This window comes from Pseudophryne corroboree, chromosome 3, assembly GCF_028390025.1.
Source record: "Pseudophryne corroboree isolate aPseCor3 chromosome 3, aPseCor3.hap2, whole genome shotgun sequence".
NCBI lineage: Eukaryota > Metazoa > Chordata > Amphibia > Anura > Myobatrachidae > Pseudophryne > Pseudophryne corroboree.
In genome coordinates, this window is record NC_086446.1 from 330959446 (window position 1) to 330966945 (window position 7500).

A 7500-nucleotide genomic window follows, 5' to 3' on the forward strand; every position below is an offset into this window, starting at 1 on the left:
TGTATGATTTTTGCTTTGAGTGGAAAAGGCACCAGGTTCATATCCTGGATAAGCCTGTTTTCTCAGGTTCTTTAAAAGTGCTTAGTTCTATTATCTGATAGTATTTTAAAATACTTACTAATGTATTCCAACAGTTTCACTTCCAATTTCATTAGTATACATGAAAAAGCATGAACAGTTGGCTCGTTGGTCTAGGGGTATGATTCTCGCTTAGGGTGCGAGAGGTCCCGGGTTCAAATCCCGGACGAGCCCATCTTCTCAGATTCTTTTAAATCCCATGGTTCCATTATCTGATTGATGTCAAAAGCATCAAGTGAATTTTGCTTTTGAAAATCCATAAAAAATATATACTTATGCATATTTAGTAAACTGTTAACCATTTGGTGGTATATTGGGTATACTGTAGATTCCATTTTATCTAAGTAACCTTGAGTGGCTTCAAAGAAGTCTCATTTTGACAAATAAAAAACTATCAAAATGAAATTACAGGTTTTTCTCTTACCTTGCTTTTTTCTAAGAAACAATGAGTGGCTTAAAAGAATAGGCTCTTTTTGACAAACAAAAAGGTCAACAATTAATTGCAGGTTTTTGTTTTTTTCTTTCTTCTTGGTCTGTATGCATAAGTTGCACACAGTATGAGACAAGTCTTAGGTTCCAACTATCAGAAAAGTTCAAACTCTATAGGAACCCCTAAATCTTGGCACTGAACTTTCCAAATATGCATACTTGGACAAAAATTGACCTTAAGGAAACATTTTAGCTATGCTACCAATACATTTTTAAATTGTTATGGTATTTTTAAAATGTAACATCTTTTTTTCCAGCTTATTGCATTTTTTTATTAAATAATTTGAGTTTTACTTTAAAAATGGTAAAATCTGAATAAGAAATTATTTAGCTTGTGGCTTGTTGGTCTGGGTGTATGATTTTTGCTTTGAGTGGAAAAGGCACCAGGTTCATATCCTAGATAAGCCTGTTTTCTCAGGTTCTTTAAAAGTGCTTAGTTCTATTATCTGATAGTATTTTAAAATACTAATGTATTCTAACAGTTTCACTTCCAATTTCATTAGTATACATGAAAAAGCATGAACAGTTGGCTCGTTGGTCTAGGGGTATGATTCTCGCTTAGGGTGCGAGAGGTCCCGGGTTCAAATCCCGGACGAGCCCATCTTCTCAGATTCTTTTAAATCCCATGGTTCCATTATCTGATTGATGTCAAAAGCATCAAGTGAATTTTGCTTTTGCCAATCCATCAAAAAAGTATATACTTAAGCATATTTAGTAAACTGTCAACCATTTGGTGGTATATTGGGTATACTGTAGATTCCACTTTGTCTAAGTAACCTTGAGTGGCTTCAAAGAAGTCTCATTTTGACAAATAAAAAACGGTCAAAATGAAATTACAGGTTTTTCTCTTACCTTGCTTTTTTCTAAGAAACAATGAGTGGCTTAAAAGAATAGGCTCTTTTTGACAAACAAAAAGGTCAACAATTAATTGCAGGTTTTTTTTTTCTTTCTTCTTGGTCTGTATGCTTAAGTTGCACACAGTATGAGACAAGTCTTAGGTTCCAACTATCAGAAAAGTTCAAACTCTATAGGAACCTCTAAATCTTGGCACTGAACTTTCCAAATATGCATACTTGGACAAAAATTTACCTTAAGGAAACATTTTAGCTATGCTACCAATACATTTTTAAATTGTTATGGTATTTTTAAAATGTAACATCTTTTTTTCCAGCTTATTGCATTTTTTTATTAAATAATTTGAGTTTTACTTTAAAAATGGTAAAATCTGAATAAGAAATTATTTAGCTTGTGGCTTGTTGGTCTGGGTGTATGATTTTTGCTTTGAGTGGAAAAGGCACCAGGTTCATATACTGGATAAGCCTGTTTTCTCAGGTTCTTTAAAAGTGCTTAGTTCTATTATCTGATAGTATTTTAAAATACTTACTAATGTATTCCAACAGTTTCACTTCCAATTTCATTAGTATACATGAACAAGCATGAACAGTTGGCTCGTTGGTCTAGGGGTATGATTCTCGCTTAGGGTGCGAGAGGTCCCGGGTTCAAATCCCGGACGAGCCCATCTTCTCAGATTCTTTTAAATCCCATGGTTCCATTATCTGATTGATGTCAAAAGCATCAAGTGAATTTTGCTTTTGAAAATCCATAAAAAATATATATTTATGCATATTTAGTAAACTGTTAACCATTTGGTGGTATATTGGGTATACTGTAGATTCCATTTTATCTAAGTAACCTTGAGTGGCTTCAAAGAAGTCTCATTTTGACAAATAAAAAACTATCAAAATGAAATTACAGGTTTTTCTCTTACCTTGCTTTTTTCTAAGAAACAATGAGTGGCTTAAAAGAATAGGCTCTTTTTGACAAACAAATAGGTCAACAATTAATTGCAGGTTTTTGTTTTTTTCTTTCTTCTTGGTCTGTATGCTTAAGTTGCACACAGTATGAGACAAGTCTTAGGTTCCAACTATCAGAAAAGTTCAAACTCTATAGGAACCCCTAAATCTTGGCACTGAACTTTCCAAATATGCATACTTGGACAAAAATTGACCTTAAGGAAACATTTTAGCTATGCTACCAATACATTTTTAAATTGTTATGGTATTTTTAAAATGTAACATCTTTTTTTCCAGCTTATTGCATTTTTTTATTAAATAATTTGAGTTTTACTTTAAAAATGGTAAAATCTGAATAAGAAATTATTTAGCTTGTGGCTTGTTGGTCTGGGTGTATGATTTTTGCTTTGAGTGGAAAAGGCACCAGGTTCATATCCTAGATAAGCCTGTTTTCTCAGGTTCTTTAAAAGTGCTTAGTTCTATTATCTGATAGTATTTTAAAATACTAATGTATTCCAACAGTTTCACTTCCAATTTCATTAGTATACATGAAAAAGCGTGAACAGTTGGCTCGTTGGTTTATGGGTATGATTCTCGCTTAGGGTGCGAGAGGTCCCGGGTTCATATCCCGGATGAGCCCATTTTCTCAGGTTCTTTTAAATACCATGGATCCATTATCTGATTGATGTCAAAAGCATCAAGTGAATTTTGCTTTTGCCAATCCATCAAAAAAGTATATACTTAAGCATATTTAGTAAACTGTCAACCATTTGGTGGTATATTGGGTATACTGTAGATTCCACTTTGTCTAAGTAACCTTGAGTGGCTTCAAAGAAGTCTCATTTTGACAAATTAAAAACTGTAAAAATGAAATTACAGGTTTTTCTCTTACCTTGCTTTTTTCTAAGAAACAATGAGTGGCTTAAAAGAATAGGCTCTTTTTGACAAACAAAAAGGTCAACAATTAATTGCAGGCTTTTGTTTTTTTCTTTCTTCTTGGTCTGTATGCTTAAGTTGCACACAGTATGAGACAAGTCTTAGGTTCCAACTATCAGAAAAGTTCAAACTCTATAGGAACCCCTAAATCTTGGCACTGAACTTTCCAAATATGCATACTTGGACAAAAATGTACCTTAAGGAAACATTTTAGCTATGCTACCAATACATTTTTAAATTGTTATGGTATTTTTAAAATGTAACATCTTTTTTTCCATCTTATTGCATTTTTTTATTAAATAATTTGAGTTTTACTTTAAAAATTGTAAAATCTGAATAAGAAATTATTTAGCTTGTGGCTTGTTGGTCTGGGTGTATGATTTTTGCTTTGAGTGGAAAAGGCACCAGGTTCATATCCTGGATTAGCCTGTTTTCTCAGGTTCTTTAAAAGTGCTTAGTTCTATTATCTGATAGTATTTTAAAATACTTACTAATGTATTCCAACAGTTTCACTTCCAATTTCATTAGTATACATGAAAAATAAATGAACAGTTGGCTCGTTGGTCTAGGGGTATGATTCTTGCTTAGGGTGCGAGAGGTCCCGGGTTCAAATCCCGGACGAGCCCATCTTCTCAGATTCTTTTAAATCCCATGGTTCCATTATCTGATTGATGTCAAAAGCATCAAGTGAATTTTGCTTTTGAAAATCCATAAAAAATATATACTTATGCATATTTAGTAAACTGTCAACCATTTGGTGGTATATTGGGTATACTATAGATTCCATTTTGTCTAAGTAACCTTGAGTGGCTTCAAAGAAGTCTCATTTTGACAAATAAAAAACTATCAAAATGAAATTACAGGTTTTTCTCTTGCCTTGCTTTTTTTCTAAGAAACAATGAGTGGCTTAAAAGAATAGGCTCTTTTTGACAAACAAAAAGGTCAACAATTAATTGCAGGTTTTTGTTTTTTTCTTTCTTCTTGGTCTGTATGCTTAAGTTGCACACAGTATGAGACAAAACTTAGGTTCCAACTATCAGAAAAGTTCAAACTCTATAGGAACCCCTAAATCTTGGCACTGAACTTTCCAAATATGCATACTTGGACAAAAATTTACCTTAAGGAAACATTTTAGCTATGCTACCAATACATTTTTAAATTGTTATGGTATTTTTAAAATGTAACATCTTTTTTTCCATCTTATTGCATTTTTTTATTAAATAATTTGAGTTTTACTTTAAAAATGGTAAAATCTGTATAAGATATTATTTAGCTTGTGGCTTGTTGGTCTGGGTGTATGATTTTTGCTTTGAGTGGAAAAGGCACCAGGTTCATATCCTGGATAAGTCTGTTTTCTCAGGTTCTTTAAAAGTGCTTAGTTCTATTATCTGATAGTATTTTAAAATACTAATGTATTCCAACAGTTTCACTTCCAATTTCATTAGTATACATGAAAAAGCATGAACAGTTGGCTCGTTGGTCTAGGGGTATGATTCTCGCTTAGGGTGCGAGAAGTCCCGGGTTCAAATCCCGGATGAGCCCATTTTCTCAGGTTCTTTTAAATACCATGGATCCATTATCTGATTGATGTCAAAAGCATCAAGTGAATTTTGCTTTTGCCAATCCATCAAAAAAGTATATACTTAAGCATATTTAGTAAACTGTCAACCATTTGGTGGTATATTGGGTATACTGTAGATTCCATTTTGTCTAAGTAACCTTGAGTGGCTTCAAAGAAGTCTCATTTTGACAAATAAAAAACTATCAAAATGAAATTACAGGTTTTTCTCTTACCTTGCTTTTTTCTAAGAAACAATGAGTGGCTTAAAAGAATAGGCTCTTTTTGACAAACAAAAAGGTCAACAATTAATTGCAGGTTTTTGTTTTTTTCTTTCTTCTTGGTCTGTATGCTTAAGTTGCACACAGTATGAGACAAGTCTTAGGTTCCAACTATCAGAAAAGTTCAAACTCTATAGGAACCCCTAAATCTTGGCACTGAACTTTCCAAATATGCATACTTGGACAAAAATGTACCTTAAGGAAACATTTTAGCTATGCTACCAATACATTTTTAAATTGTAATGGTATTTTTAAAATGTAACATGTTTTTTTCCATCTTATTGCATTTTTTTATTAAATAATTTGAGTTTTACTTTAAAAATGGTAAAATCTGAATAAGAAATTATTTAGCTTGTGGCTTGTTGGTCTGGGTGTATGATTTTTGCTTTGAGTGGAAAAGGCACCAGGTTCATATCCTGGATAAGTCTGTTTTCTCAGGTTCTTTAAAAGTGCTTAGTTCTATTATCTGATAGTATTTTAAAATACTAATGTATTCCAACAGTTTCACTTCCAATTTCATTAGTATACATGAAAAAGCATGAACAGTTTGCTCATTGGTCTAGGGGTATGATTCTCACTTAGGGTGCGAGAGGTCCTGGGTTCAAATCCCGGATGAGACCATTTTCTCAGGTTCTTTTAAATACCATGGATCCATTATCTGATTGATGTCAAAAGCATCAAGTGAATTTTGCTTTTGCAAATCCATCAAAAAAGTATATACTTAAGCATATTTAGTAAACTGTCAACCATTTGGTGGTATATTGGGTATACTGTAGATTCCACTTTGTCTAAGTAACCTTGAGTGGCTTCAAAGAAGTCTCATTTTGACAAATTAAAAACTGTAAAAATGAAATTACAGGTTTTTATCTTACCTTGCTTTTTTCTAAGAAACAATGAGTGGCTTAAAAGAATAGGCTCTTTTTGACAAACAAAAAGGTCAACAATTAATTGCAGGTTTTTGTTTTTTTCTTTCTTCTTGGTCTGTATGCTTAAGTTGCACCCAGTATGAGACAAGTCTTAGGTTCCAACTATCAGAAAAGTTCAAACTCTATAGGAACCCCTAAATCTTGGCACTGAACTTTCCAAATATGCATACTTGGACAAAAATTTACCTTAAGGAAACATTTTAGCTATGCTACCAATACATTTTTAAATTGTTATGGTATTTTTAAAATGTAACATCTTTTTTTCCATCTTATTGCATTTTTTTATTAAATAATTTGAGTTTTACTTTAAAAATTGTAAAATCTGAATAAGAAATTATTTAGCTTGTGGCTTGTTGGTCTGGGTGTATGATTTTTGCTTTGAGTGGAAAAGGCACCAGGTTCATATCCTGGATTAGCCTGTTTTCTCAGGTTCTTTAAAAGTGCTTAGTTCTATTATCTGATAGTATTTTAAAATACTTACTAATGTATTCCAACAGTTTCACTTCCAATTTCAATAGTATACATGAAAAATGCATGAACAGTTGGCTCGTTGGTCTAGGGGTATGATTCTCGCTTAGGGTGCGAGAGGTCCCGGGTTCAAATCCCGGACGAGCCCATCTTCTCAGATTCTTTTAAATCCCATGGTTCCATTATCTGATTGATGTCAAAAGCATCAAGTGAATTTTGCTTTTGAAAATCCATAAAAAATATATACTTATGCATATTTAGTAAACTGTCAACCATTTGGTGGTATATTGGGTATACTGTAGATTCCATTTTGTCTAAGTAACCTTGAGTGGCTTCAAAGAAGTCTCATTTTGACAAATAAAAAACTATCAAAATGAAATTACAGGTTTTTCTCTTACCTTGCTTTTTTTCTAAGAAACAATGAGTGGCTTAAAAGAATAGGCTCTTTTTGACAAACAAAAAGGTCAACAATTAATTGCAGGTTTTTGTTTTTTTCTTTCTTCTTGGTCTGTATGCTTAAGTTGCACAAAGTATGAGACAAGTCTTAGGTTCCAACTATCAGAAAAGTTCAAACTCTATAGGAACCCCTAAATCTTGGCACTGAACTTTCCAAATATGCATACTTGGACAAAAATTTACCTTAAGGAAACATTTTAGCTATGCTACCAATACATTTTTAAATTGTTATGGTATTTTTAAAATGTAACATCTTTTTTTCCATCTTATTGCATTTTTTTATTAAATAATTTGAGTTTTACTTTAAAAATGGTAAAATCTGAATAAGATATTATTTAGCTTGTGGCTTGTTGGTCTGGGTGTATGATTTTTGCTTTGAGTGGAAAAGGCACCAGGTTCATATCCTGGATAAGTCTGTTTTCTCAGGTTCTTTAAAAGTGCTTAGTTCTATTATCTGATAGTATTTTAAAATACTAATGTATTCCAACAGTTTCACTTCCAATTTCATTAGTATA

At 32.4% G+C, this 7500-nt stretch overlaps 6 non-coding genes across 6 annotated transcripts; all 6 read left to right on the top strand.

Annotated features, from left to right (window-relative positions):
* The first annotated feature begins 180 nt into the window (after window positions 1-180).
* TRNAP-AGG (transfer RNA proline (anticodon AGG)) lies at window positions 181-252 on the top strand. Its single transcript has one exon. It is a non-coding gene; the product is annotated as a tRNA-Pro (tRNA).
* Window positions 253-1095: 843 nt separating this feature from the next.
* On the top strand, window positions 1096-1167 carry TRNAP-AGG (transfer RNA proline (anticodon AGG)). Its single transcript has one exon. It is a non-coding gene; the product is annotated as a tRNA-Pro (tRNA).
* An 846-nt stretch (window positions 1168-2013) lies between these two features.
* Window positions 2014-2085, top strand: TRNAP-AGG (transfer RNA proline (anticodon AGG)). Its single transcript has one exon. It is a non-coding gene; the product is annotated as a tRNA-Pro (tRNA).
* A 1765-nt stretch (window positions 2086-3850) lies between these two features.
* TRNAP-AGG (transfer RNA proline (anticodon AGG)) lies at window positions 3851-3922 on the top strand. The gene has a single exon. It is a non-coding gene; the product is annotated as a tRNA-Pro (tRNA).
* Window positions 3923-4766: 844 nt separating this feature from the next.
* TRNAP-AGG (transfer RNA proline (anticodon AGG)) lies at window positions 4767-4838 on the top strand. The gene has a single exon. It is a non-coding gene; the product is annotated as a tRNA-Pro (tRNA).
* Window positions 4839-6605: 1767 nt separating this feature from the next.
* TRNAP-AGG (transfer RNA proline (anticodon AGG)) lies at window positions 6606-6677 on the top strand. The gene has a single exon. It is a non-coding gene; the product is annotated as a tRNA-Pro (tRNA).
* The last annotated feature ends 823 nt before the right edge of the window (window positions 6678-7500 follow it).